We start from the raw sequence: 14,150 nt of genomic DNA, 5'->3' as shown, positions 1-14,150 counted from the left end.
GAACCCCCCTGTCCTCTTTAGTAACGGGTGCTTATCCTAACCCTAACATTGTCCCTTCCCCCAGCCCTAATCCTTCAGATTAACATCATTATGACCTTCTTGTAGCACTTTTATTATTCAGACAAATGTGAGGTTGGGAGATTCATGTTATGGGGGGGTTAGTTTTAATATTGGGAGAAGAAGTAGTTTTCCTCTCTCGATATTATTGTTTTTTTTCTACAGTATCGTGTATGATCAAACTTATTTTGTTGGTGTTTTGCATTTGATATCAGGGTTGATCGGTCATACACAGCAGACCCATTCATAGGTATATACTAAATTAATGACCACCAAGGCCTTTATAAGCACAGTTGTGCAACCCAACCCAATTTATTAGGAGGGTGCATGTTATTTAGGAAGGTTCTAAAGGTTATGTGAGGGGAGGGGTATGTTAATTTTGACATAGTTACTATCTGTCTCTGTCAGACACATGGGGCCCATACCCGGGATGAATTTCCGATTTCCCTTCCGTTACACTTAAATAAGGTTAGGGATGAATTCTTCTATACACGCATTACTTTGGCTAACTTTAAGGCTGGTCTTAATGACTGGATGAGTAGGAACAACTTTATCCTGGGCTTGTCAAGAATAACCTTGTTTGAGTTTGGAGGAAATCATAATGAAGTATTTCTTAAGAATGGCAAGATCTGCAAATATTTACTTAAAGGTGCACGTCATTAGAAATCTAATCATCTCAAAAATGTCAACAAACAAGCACAGGAGGTGAAAATTGTAAAACTAATTCTTTAATTCATGTTGGGAGTCTCAAACACAAAAATACTGATTTCTCTGATAAGAATTAGTTTTGTTAGGTAATCTAACTTGGTAAAGTGCCTCCAGCATTTCAATACAATCATCTGTAGGCAGGCAAGTCTGTTTTATGCTTCAGAAGCCTTTGAGGCTGGAAGGAGAGATTTCTTAATTACCTGAAAATAGAAAGGCTTAATATTTTATACCCTACCTCAAGGTAACTACTGCTAAGAAACTGGCAATGGAAGATAGACTGAAATCCCATGCTTCTAAGGATTATAGTACCAAAATATTTCTAGATAGAGAAACCTGAGGGTGACACAGTGGTGTAGCAGTTTGCATTGTCACATCACAGCAAGACGTTCTCTAGTGCTATTCTTGGTTGGGGTGTTTTGTGTGGAGTCTGCACATTCTCCCTGCATTCTTGTGGATTTCCTCTGGGTGCTCTGGTTTCCTCCAGCATTCAAAAGACATGCAGCAGGTGGCTTGGGCACTCTAAAATGGCCCTAGGTGTGAATGTGTGTTGTGCATCCTCCAAGGAGGGTTTGGGCCTTGGGCTAGCAACATGAGCCTGTAAAACCCATAACTGCTCTAGGAACAAAGAGTGCTGAAAGGTGCTCTATGCCTGATGTACCACACGGTGTGTAAATGAAAGAGAGAGATATCTGATATGGTGACCTAGATTAAATATAATTTTGTAGCAGAGTAAGTAATAATTTGAGTATCTATCAAGGAAAATAAAATCTTACCTCACCTAGTCAAAAAATGATAGTAATGAGGTGGGGCCGGGGGCTGGTTTAGGTTTAGGTAATTAGGAATGCAAAGCTGTGAGGGTTTGCTTTGGCAGCACAATTTGCACAGATGTTTGTGCAAAATGCTGCATTTATGTTTAAGGTTGCATCCAATGAGTAAGGAAATGGGAATGGTGTTAAAAGAACTGGTATACAGTTAAATCCAATAGTGTGGGTACAACTGAGACAGGAAGGTTTGATCCTTTTATTATGCAAAAATGTGCACCTGCTTACTGCCCTGACCTGCAAAGCACAGCTCTGTGATGCCCAGCCAATCAGAGCTATGAGTCTCACAGCTCCCAGCAATTTAAGCCATTGAGGGAACACTAATCAGCCAAACAGTATATACACTTTTCTATGGGATTGGGATTTAACCCAGGACAAAGCTGAGTTTCTTTTACTCACAAAATAACTTGAGTCAGCATGAGGAGATTTACTGTGGCAGAAAAAAAATCCATGTGTACACACAGACGTATTGATATAGATAAACAATAGATAAATCATATTCAGAGAGACACAAGCAAGTTTCTTTCTCTCATAAAGCAGCTCTAAATTCAACAGTTTTAGTAAATGAACAGTACTGTACTTTTTAGAATAAAATCAATTACAGCATTTAATGTTAATTATAAATATTAACAGAAACAATAGCAGAAGCAGTAAGTAAGTTAATCAATTCCCCCATTGATTGAATGATCATCCATTTAGTCTAGTCCAGTGGAAGCAATTCACAGCAGGAAAGCTGCTGTGCAACTCTGTGAAGCACATCCAAGTGGAGCAGAGAGGTGTGCAGGTCACACCAAAGTGAAACAACAAATGAACAGTTAGCCAATCAATAAATTCTTTCTCTTCCAAGGATCAGAGCTTTGCCCAGGACATAGGTTCATAGGTTCATAGGTTCATAGGTTTATACTAGGCTATCTGCCCTGAGGCAATTATAAGCTGAGCCCGATTCTGTATGGCTTACACCACCCCTTGATTTGAGTATACTGTGCCCTTTAAGGTTTAGTTTACTGTGCCTCTGTCTAATAGTGACATGGGAGTAATCCCTGGGACAAACCTACGATCCCCCATCCACCTATCGAGATTCTTCTTGAAGAGATTCAGTGAGGTGCTCTGCCTCACATGAACTGGAATTCTATTCCAGAGCGAATGGAGCCTCTGGGTTATGAACCTGTCCCTCCAGCAAGTTCTATTTATTTCTGTGCTGATGTTCAAGTCCCTCGAGCATGTGGCTCTAAGGAATTTAGATTTACTGAGGTGGAGCATGTCCATTAATTCTGGATTTGACATAGCTTTGTATGTCAGGCATAGATCGCCTCGAAGTAGGTGGTATGCAACTGAGTAGAGCTGGAGTTTTTTTAACCAAGCAGCATATGGCATCTGTTTGAGACCCTTGATCCTCTTGGTGAGGTACTTTGGGGTCTTTCTAATTGCTGCAGGTGTCGGGTAAAGTACATCCCAAAAGGGGCATTGTATTCTATGATGGGCCTGATGAGGGATGAATAAAGGGGCATGATTACCTCTCTTGATCTAGATGTGAAACCCTTCGTGATGAGGTGGGCTATGTAGAAGGTCTTTCTAACCACTTTGGCAATGTGGTTTTCAAAGGAGAGATTGCTATCAACTTGGATCCCCAGGTCCCTAATAACTTTCTCTGTACTTAATGGGTTTCCGCCTATGTGGTAATTTGTGGGCACATTGTTTTTGCCAAAGGGTATGACTATACATTTTTTGGCATTTAGCTTTAGACCATGGCGCTGGCACCAGTTATCTGCCTCTGTGAGATCTTTTTGAAGGATGTTTGTGTCAGCTGGAGAGTTGATTATGGCACCCAGTTTGCAGTCGTCTGCGAACTTGGTGAGCCATAGTCCTCCCACGTTTGCCTGTACCTTGGAAAAGTATATACTGAACAAGAGTGGTCCCAGGACAGAACCCTGTGGGACACCACTTGTGACTGGTTTTGAGTCTGACATGGCTCCAGCAACTCTCACTCTGTGGGTTCTGTCTTTGAGCCAGTTTGCGACCCATCTTTAAATCTGCCCTCCTCGCTGCTGCTGCTGTGTGTGCCTGACTGTGCTCTAATACTCTGCACTTTCACCTCAAATCGACCCTGTGTTTTTGCCTGGGTTGCATTCCCTCTATAACCTCCACTAAGGTGCTCTCTGCACATTAACCTAGGACTCGCTCAGGACACTGGCTCCTCCTACCAACGGCTACCTCAAGATTGTAAGAAACTTTCACCTCAAATCGACCCTGTGTTTTTGCCTGGGTTGCATTCCCTCTATAATCTCCACTAAGGTGATCTCTGCACATTAACCTAGGACTCGCTCAGGACACTGGCTCCTCCTACCAACGGCTACCTCAAGATTGTAAGAAACTTTCACCTCAAATCGACCCTGTGTTTTTGCCTGGGTTGCATTCCCTCTATAATCTCCACTAAGGTGCTCTCTGCACATTAACCTAGGACTCGCTCAGGACACTGGCTCCTCCTACCAACGGCTACCTCAAGATTGTAAGAAACTTTCACCTCAAATCGACCCTGTGTTTTTGCCTGGGATGCATTCCCTCTATAATCTCCACTAAGGTGCTCTCTGCACATTAACCTAGGACTCGCTCAGGACACTGGCTCCTCCTACCAACGGCTACCTCAAGATTGTAAGAAACTTTCACCTCAAATCGACCCTGTGTTTTTGCCTGGGTTGCATTCCCTCTATAATCTCCACTAAGGTGCTCTCTGCACATTAACCTAGGACTCGCTCAGGACACTGGCTCCTCCTACCAATGGCTACCTCAAGATTGTAAGAAACTTTCACCTCAAATCGACCCTGTGTTTTTGCCTGGGTTGCATTCCCTCTATAATCTCCACTAAGGTGCTCTCTGCACATTAACCTAGGACTCGCTCAGGACACTGGTTCCTCCTATCAACGGCTACCTCAAGACTGAAAGAAACTTTGACCTCAAATCGACCCTGTGTTTTTGCCTGGGTTGCATTCCCTCTATATTCTCCACTAAGGTGCTCTTTGCACATTAACCTAGGACTCGCTCAGGACACTGGTTCCTCCTATCAACGGCTACCTCAAGACTGAAAGAAAGTATGTCCAGCTAGTCATTCAGCATTATGTTTTAACCTACTGTAACTGTTAAGCCATTAGACTGCCACTACCTAAGCAGCCAGCAGCTACCCTTTCCCCTTATTCCTCCATTACCACCACATATACTCCTTGGATAGCTACCTAGATTATCCTTTCTACCCTTATCCACATTGCTCTCACCTGGAAGCTGCCCTATTTGTTATTTGCACTTCCACAGTTGCCCACTAGATGTCACCCTCCCCTCATCCCTATCTGGGATACTAGTTTTCTTTTCCTACTACATTTTAATTCTTACCTTCTTAACCTACTCCCTTTCCTCCTTCCAATACCCTGTCTTATCCTCGCCTCCTAGGCTACCTTCTCTTGCCTTGACTCCCCTTGCCTTCTCAGATACTTTTCCCTTCTCCTCTGGTCTACTGTGAGTACCCTAATCTGATCCTCTCTATTTCCGCTTTCTGCTGTCCCCCACTATCACCTCTGTGTCTAGGCTTACACACCTGTCTAGACATATCTAAACTCATAGAGCGTTTAAAAGCCCTCACACCCTCCTTGCCTTCTGCTTACTGTTATCCTCTCTGTCCTATTCCCTACTTTACTCATCCTTCTATCTCCTTTCCTAACCACATCTTCCTACTACAATCCTTACTATACTATCCATTCATCTGTCTTGTATTACTATTACCCTCCCTTTCCGGTCTACACCTGGCCCCGTCCTACCACCCCGCCCCTTCCCAGTGACTTCCTTTGAGAGTTTACATAGTTCGTCCCCCAGCCGAAAGGCGCCATCTTTAATCTTTAATTTCTGCCCTCCACGCTGCTGCTGCTGTGTGTTCATGGCTGTGATCTAATACTTTGCAGTAAGTTTCCATGTGTTTTTGTCCATGTAACTTGAGCACATATTTTGCCTGAACTTGTGATTTACTATAAGTGCCAATAAGTCTGTTGTTTAAAATTAACGCGACGTCTAACAAGTAGATACTTAGTTTTAAATGTGATAGTTCTCTCATTTAGGTTGTGTACATGCCCTCATAGAAACGCGAATGCGTTAATAACGCTAGTGTACTTCATAGATAGGACTGTTAAGTCTAGAGGCTCCCGCCTGTAAACGCGAGTGCGTTTTACTATACTGCATGACTAAAAGGTGATTATATGTGAATAGAATCGCTTGTTCTGCTGTTTCTAGCTAGGGTAAGGTTAACATCTTGCAAATAGATCCCTTTTGAATTATGCGACAGTGTTACATCAACAGGAACGGCTTCTTGTATAGGACTTTCCTTTTAATGTTTGTTCTGCTAGATTAAACTGTCTACTCCTGCTTTCTGAAACGCGGATGCGTTTAGCTTGGCGTCCACAATAAGCAGGAATGTACTGCCTTGCTGCTTAGCTTATTAGCTTGCCTCTGCTTTTTCCTACAATGGTGTACTAATCATGTGGGGCCATTGTTTTGCTGTCTCAGTATGTAAGGAACGCTGTAAATGTAAATATTAATGTGTTATTTCTCTTTGGAGTGCTGGCTCCTTCAACTGAGTTGTCCCTACCTGTGTATATTTACTAGATATTGAACTGCGCAGGCCTTTAAACAGAGACTGCTTCTGGCCTAATCTCCTCTGTCACTACTTTATGGATTATACTAGTCCTTGTCTGTGAAAGCGTTTAGTGTTAGATCTCACTGTTTGTTGTGCATGATTTTACCAGCAATACCAAGCTGACTTCTATGCAGGACTGAAGATTGTTTCTGTTATCTTGCAACAGTAATTACACATGAATATGATTGTTTTATGTAGTTGCGGTGATTTATATCAATGATAGCCTCTATATATACATATGTTTGCATATTTTTCTATGTGTTTTACCCTATATGTAATGCTGCTTAGCGTATTGTTTGGATTACCTGATTTTATTTGTTTTCTCCCACATTTTGTCTTTGTAGTTGCATTAGTGAATGTTAAGTTTGTACTATAACACTATTTCTTTCTTCTCTTTCCCTCCTATACCAGCTTTGACCTCAAATCGACCCTGTGTTTTTGCCTGGGTTGCATTCCCTCTATATTCTCCACTAAGGTGCTCTTTGCACATTAACCTAGGACTCGCTCAGGACACTGGTTCCTCCTATCAACGGCTACCTCAAGACTGAAAGAAAGTATGTCCAGCTAGTCATTTAGCATTATGTTTTAACCTACTGTAACTGTTAAGCCATTAGACTGCCAATACCTAAGCAGCCAGCAGCTACCCTTTCCCCTTATTCCTCCATTACCACCACATATACTCCTTGGATAGCTACCTAGATTATCCTTTCTCCACTTATCCACAGCTCTCACCTGGAAGCTGCCCTATTTGTTACTTGCACTTCCACAGTTGCCCACTAGATGTCACCCTCCCCTCATCCCTATCTGGGATACTAGTTTTTCTTTTCCCTACTACATTTTAATTCTTACCTTCTTAACCTACTCCCTTTCCTCCTTCCAATACCCTGTCTTATCCTCGCCTCCTAGGCTACCTTCTCTTGCCTTGACTCCCCTTGCCTTCTCAGATACTTTTTCCCTTCTCCTCTGGTCTACTGTGAGTACCCTAATCTGATCCTCTCTATTTCCGCTTTCTGCTGTCCCCCACTATCACCTCTGTGTCTAGGCTTACACACCTGTCTAGACATATCTAAACTCATAGAGCGTTTAAAAGCCCTCACACCCTCCTTGCCTTCTGCTTACTGTTATCCTCTCTGTCCTATTCCCTACTTTACTCATCCTTCTATCTCCTTTCCTAACCACATCTTCCTACTACAATCCTTACTATACTATCCATTCATCTGTCTTGTATTACTATTACCCTCCCTTTCCGGTCTACACCTGGCCCCCTCCTACCACCCCCCCCCCCCTCCCCGTGACTTCCTTTGTGAGTTTACATAGTTCGTCCCCCCCCCGGAAGGCGCCATCTTTAATCTTTAATTTCTGCCCTCCACGCTGCTGCTGCTGTGTGTTCATGGCTGTGATCTAATACTTTTCGGTAAGTTTCCATGTGTTTTTGTCCATGTAACTTGAGCACATATTTTGCCTGAACTTGTGATTTACTATAAGTGCCAATAAGTCTGTTGTTTAAAATTAACGCGACTGCGTCTAACAAGTAGATACTTAGTTTTAAATGTGATAGTTCTCTCATTTAGGTTGTGTACATGCCCTCATAGATACGCGAATGCGGTTAATAACGCTAGTGTACTTCATAGATAGGACTGTTAAGTCTAGAGGCTCCCGCCTGTAAACGCGAGTGCGTTTTACTATACTGCATGACTAAAAGGTGATTATATGTGAATAGAATCGCTTGTTCTGCTGTTTCTAGCTAGGGTAAGGTTAACATCTTGCAAATAGATGCCTTTTTGAATTATGCGACAGTGTTACATCAACAGGAACGGCTTCTTGTATAGGACTTTCCTTTTAATGTTTGTTCTGCTAGATTAAACTGTCTACTCCTGCTTTCTGAAACGCGGATGCGTTTAGCTTATTTGGCGTCCACAATAAGCAGGAATGTACTGCCTTGCTGCTTAGCTTATTAGCTTGCCTCTGCTTTTTCCTACAATGGTGTACTAATCATGTGGGGCCATTGTTTTGCTGTCTCAGTATGTAAGGAACGCTGTAAATGTAAATATTAATGTGTTATTTCTCTTTGGAGTGCTGGCTCCTTCAACTGAGTTGTCCCTACCTGTGTATATTTATTTTATATTGAACTGCGAATGCCTTTAAACAGAGACTGCTTCTGGCCTAATCTCCTCTGTCACTACTTTATGGATTATACTAGCCCTTGTGTGAAAGCGTTTAGTGTTAGATCTCACTGTTTGTTGTGCATGATTTTACCAGCAATACCAAGCTGACTTCTATGCAGGACTGAAGATTGTTTCTGTTATCTTGCAACAGTAATTACACATGAATATGATTGTTTTATGTAGTTGCGGTGATTTATATCAATGATAGCCTCTATATATACATATGTTTGCATATTTTTCTATGTGTTTTACCCTATATGTAATGCTGCTTAGCGTATTGTTTGGATTACCTGATTTTATTTGTTTTTCTCCCACATTTTGTCTTTGTAGTTGCATTAGTGAATGTTAAGTTTGTACTATAACACTATTTCTTTCTTCTCTTTCCCTCCTATACCAGCTTTGACCTCAAATCGACCCTGTGTTTTTGCCTGGGTTGCATTCCCTCTATATTCTCCACTAAGGTGCTCTTTGCACATTAACCTAGGACTCGCTCAGGACACTGGTTCCTCCTATCAACGGCTACCTCAAGACTGAAAGAAAGTATGTCCAGCTAGTCATTTAGCATTATGTTTTAACCTACTGTAACTGTTAAGCCATTAGACTGCCAATACCTAAGCAGCCAGCAGCTACCCTTTCCCCTTATTCCTCCATTACCACCACATATACTCCTTGGATAGCTACCTAGATTATCCTTTCTCCCCCTTATCCACAGCTCTCACCTGGAAGCTGCCCTATTTGTTACTTGCACTTCCACAGTTGCCCACTAGATGTCACCCTCCCCTCATCCCTATCTGGGATACTAGTTTTTCTTTTCCCTACTACATTTTCATTCTTACCTTCTTAACCTACTCCCTTTCCTCCTTCCAATACCCTGTCTTATCCTCGCCTCCTAGGCTACCTTCTCTTGCCTTGACTCCCCTTGCCTTCTCAGATACTTTTTCCCTTCTCCTCTGGTCTACTGTGAGTACCCTAATCTGATCCTCTCTATTTCCGCTTTCTGCTGTCCCCCACTATCACCTCTGTGTCTAGGCTTACACACCTGTCTAGACATATCTAAACTCATAGAGCGTTTAAAAGCCCTCACACCCTCCTTGCCTTCTGCTTACTGTTATCCTCTCTGTCCTATTCCCTACTTTACTCATCCTTCTATCTCCTTTCCTAACCACATCTTCCTACTACAATCCTTACTATACTATCCATTCATCTGTCTTGTATTACTATTACCCTCCCTTTCCGGTCTACACCTGGCCCCCTCCTACCACCCCCGCCCCCTTCCCAGTGACTTCCTTTGAGAGTTTACATAGTTCGTCCCCCAGCCGAAAGGCGCCATCTTTAATCTTTAATTTCTGCCCTCCACGCTGCTGCTGCTGTGTGTTCATGGCTGTGATCTAATACTTTTCGGTAAGTTTCCATGTGTTTTTGTCCATGTAACTTGAGCACATATTTTGCCTGAACTTGTGATTTACTATAAGTGCCAATAAGTCTGTTGTTTAAAATTAACGACTGCGTCTAACAAGTAGATACTTAGTTTTAAATGTGATAGTTCTCTCATTTAGGTTGTGTACATGCCCTCATATACGCGAATGCGGTTAATAACGCTAGTGTACTTCATAGATAGGACTGTTAAGTCTAGAGGCTCCCGCCTGTAAACGCGAGTGCGTTTTACTATACTGCATGACTAAAAGGTGATTATATGTGAATAGAATCGCTTGTTCTGCTGTTTCTAGCTAGGTAAGGTTAACATCTTGCAAATAGATCCCTTTTTGAATTATGCGACAGTGTTACATCAACAGGAACGGCTTCTTGTATAGGACTTTCCTTTTAATGTTTGTTCTGCTAGATTAAACTGTCTACTCCTGCTTTCTGAAACGCGGATGCGTTTAGCATATTTGGCGTCCACAATAAGCAGGAATGTACTGCCTTGCTGCTTAGCTTATTAGCTTGCCTCTGCTTTTTCCTACAATGGTGTACTAATCATGTGGGGCCATTGTTTTGCTGTCTCAGTATGTAAGGGAACGCTGTAAATGTAAATATTAATGTGTTATTTCTCTTTGGAGTGCTGGCTCCTTCAACTGAGTTGTCCCTACCTGTGTATATTTATTTTATATTGAACTGCGAATGCCTTTAAACAGAGACTGCTTCTGGCCTAATCTCCTCTGTCACTACTTTATGGATTATACTAGTCCTTGTCTTGAAAGCGTTTAGTGTTAGATCTCACTGTTTGTTGTGCATGATTTTACCAGCAATACCAAGCTGACTTCTATGCAGGACTGAAGATTGTTTCTGTTATCTTGCAACAGTAATTACACATGAATATGATTGTTTTATGTAGTTGCGGTGATTTATATCAATGATAGCCTCTATATATACATATGTTTGCATATTTTTCTATGTGTTTTACCCTATATGTAATGCTGCTTAGCGTATTGTTTGGATTACCTGATTTTATTTGTTTTTCTCCCACATTTTGTCTTTGTAGTTGCATTAGTGAATGTTAAGTTTGTACTATAACACTATTTCTTTCTTCTCTTTCCCTCCTATACCAGCTTTGACCTCAAATCGACCCTGTGTTTTTGCCTGGGTTGCATTCCCTCTATATTCTCCACTAAGGTGCTCTTTGCACATTAACCTAGGACTTCGCTCAGGACACTGGTTCCTCCTATCAACGACTACCTCAAGACTGAAAGAAAGTATGTCCAGCTAGTCATTCAGCATTATGTTTTAACCTACTGTAACTGTTAAGCCATTAGACTGCCAATACCTAAGCAGCCAGCAGCTACCCTTTCCCTTATTCCTCCATTACCACCACATATACTCCTTGGATAGCTACCTAGATTATCCTTTCTCCCCTTATCCACAGCTCTCACCTGGAAGCTGCCCTATTTGTTACTTGCACTTCCACAGTTGCCCACTAGATGTCACCCTCCCTCATCCCTATCTGGGATACTAGTTTTCTTTTCCTACTACATTTTCATTCTTACCTTCTTAACCTACTCCCTTTCCTCCTTCCAATACCCTGTCTTATCCTCGCCTCCTAGGCTACCTTCTCTTGCCTTGACTCCCTTGCCTTCTCAGATACTTTTCCCTTCTCCTCTGGTCTACTGTGAGTACCCTAATCTGATCCTCTCTATTTCCGCTTTCTGCTGTCCCCCACTATCACCTCTGTGTCTAGGCTTACACACCTGTCTAGACATATCTAAACTCATAGAGCGTTTAAAAGCCCTCACACCCTCCTTGCCTTCTGCTTACTGTTATCCTCTCTGTCCTATTCCCTACTTTACTCATCCTTCTATCTCCTTTCCTAACCACATCTTCCTACTACAATCCTTACTATACTATCCATTCATCTGTCTTGTATTACTATTACCCTCCCTTTCCGGTCTACACCTGGCCCCCTCCTACCACCCCCGGCCCCTTCCCAGTGACTTCCTTTGAGAGTTTACATAGTTCGTCCCCCAGCCGAAAGGCGCCATCTTTAATCTTTAATTTCTGCCCTCCACGCTGCTGCTGCTGTGTGTTCATGGCTGTGATCTAATACTTTTCGGTAAGTTTCCATGTGTTTTTGTCCATGTAACTTGAGCACATATTTTGCCTGAACTTGTGATTTACTATAAGTGCCAATAAGTCTGTTGTTTAAAATTAACGCGACTGCGTCTAACAAGTAGATACTTAGTTTTAAATGTGATAGTTCTCTCATTTAGGTTGTGTACATGCCCTCATAGATACGCGAATGCGGTTAATAACGCTAGTGTACTTCATAGATAGGACTGTTAAGTCTAGAGGCTCGCCTGTAAACGCGAGTGCGTTTTACTATACTGCATGACTAAAAGGTGATTATATGTGAATAGAATCGCTTGTTCTGCTGTTTCTAGCTAGGGTAAGGTTAACATCTTGCAAATAGATCCCTTTTTGAATTATGCGACAGTGTTACATCAACAGGAACGGCTTCTTGTATAGGACTTTCCTTTTAATGTTTGTTCTGCTAGATTAAACTGTCTACTCCTGCTTTCTGAAACGCGGATGCGTTTAGCATATTTGGCGTCCACAATAAGCAGGAATGTACTGCCTTGCTGCTTAGCTTATTAGCTTGCCTCTGCTTTTTCCTACAATGGTGTACTAATCATGTGGGGCCATTGTTTTGCTGTCTCAGTATGTAAGGGAACGCTGTAAATGTAAATATTAATGTGTTATTTCTCTTTGGAGTGCTGGCTCCTTCAACTGAGTTGTCCCTACCTGTGTATATTTATTTTATATTGAACTGCGAATGCCTTTAAACAGAGACTGCTTCTGGCCTAATCTCCTCTGTCACTACTTTATGGATTATACTAGTCCTTGTGCCAAAGCGTTTAGTGTTAGATCTCACTGTTTGTTGTGCATGATTTTACCAGCAATACCAAGCTGACTTCTATGCAGGACTGAAGATTGTTTCTGTTATCTTGCAACAGTAATTACACATGAATATGATTGTTTTATGTAGTTGCCGGTGATTTATATCAATGATAGCCTCTATATATACATATGTTTGCATATTTTTCTATGTGTTTTACCCCTATATGTAATGCTGCTTAGCGTATTGTTTGGATTACCTGATTTTATTTGTTTTCTCCCACATTTTGTCTTTGTAGTTGCATTAGTGAATGTTAAGTTTGTACTATAACACTATTTCTTTCTTCTCTTTCCCTCCTATACCAGCTTTGACCTCAAATCGACCCTGTGTTTTTGCCTGGGTTGCATTCCCTCTATATTCTCCACTAAGGTGCTCTTTGCACATTAACCTAGGACTCGCTCAGGACACTGGTTCCTCCTATCAACGGCTACCTCAAGACTGAAAGAAAGTATGTCCAGCTAGTCATTTAGCATTATGTTTTAACCTACTGTAACTGTTAAGCCATTAGACTGCCACTACCTAAGCAGCCAGCAGCTACCCTTTCCCCTTATTCCTCCATTACTACCACATATACTCCTTGGATAGCTACCTAGATTATCCTTTCTCCCCTTATCCACAGCTCTCACCTGGAAGCTGCCCTAATTGTTACATGCACTTCCACAGATGCCCACTAGATGTCACCCTCCGCTCATCCCTATCTGGGATACTAGTTTTTCTTTTCCCTACTACATTTTAATTCTTACCTTCTTAACCTACTCCCTTTCCTCCTTCCAATACCCTGTCTTATCCTCGCCTCCTAGGCTACCTTCTTTTGTCTTGACTCCCTTGCCTTCTCAGATACTTTTCCCTTCTCCTCTGGTCTACTGTGAGTACCCTAATCTGATCCTCTCTATTTCCGCTTTCTGCTGTCCCCCACTATCACCTCTGTGTCTAGGCTTACACACCTGTCTAGACATATCTAAACTCATAGAGCGTTTAAAAGCCCTCACACCCTCCTTGCCTTCTGCTTACTGTTATCCTCTCTGTCCTATTCCCTACTTTACTCATCCTTCTATCTCCTTTCCTAACCACATCTTCCTACTACAATCCTTACTATACTATCCATTCATCTGTCTTGTATTACTATTACCCTCCCTTTCCGGTCTACACCTGGCCCCCTCCTACCACCCCGCCCCCTTCCCAGTGACTTCCTTTGAGAGTTTACATAGTTCGTCCCCCAGCCGAAAGGCGCCATCTTTAATCTTTAATTTCTGCCCTCCACGCTGCTGCTGCTGTGTGTTCATGGCTGTGATCTAATACTTTTCGGTAAGTTTCCATGTGTTTTTGTCCATGTAACTTGA

The 14,150-nt window shown here is 42.1% G+C and overlaps 1 long non-coding RNA gene across 1 annotated transcript; it reads left to right on the top strand.

The window, feature by feature from the left end:
* The first annotated feature begins 6,586 nt into the window (after positions 1-6,586).
* On the top strand, positions 6,587-11,053 carry LOC122809050. The gene is made up of 3 exons (XR_006365855.1): positions 6,587-6,812; positions 8,821-8,963; positions 10,970-11,053. It is a non-coding gene; the product is annotated as an uncharacterized LOC122809050 (long non-coding RNA).
* Positions 11,054-14,150: the final 3,097 nt, after the last annotated feature.

This window comes from Protopterus annectens, chromosome 1.part1 (genome assembly GCF_019279795.1).
Source record: "Protopterus annectens isolate FY-2018-M chromosome 1.part1, PAN1.0, whole genome shotgun sequence".
NCBI lineage: Eukaryota > Metazoa > Chordata > Ceratodontiformes > Protopteridae > Protopterus > Protopterus annectens.
Note: the sequence above shows the minus strand (reverse complement) of the source record. Positions and strands in the feature narration are given on the sequence as shown.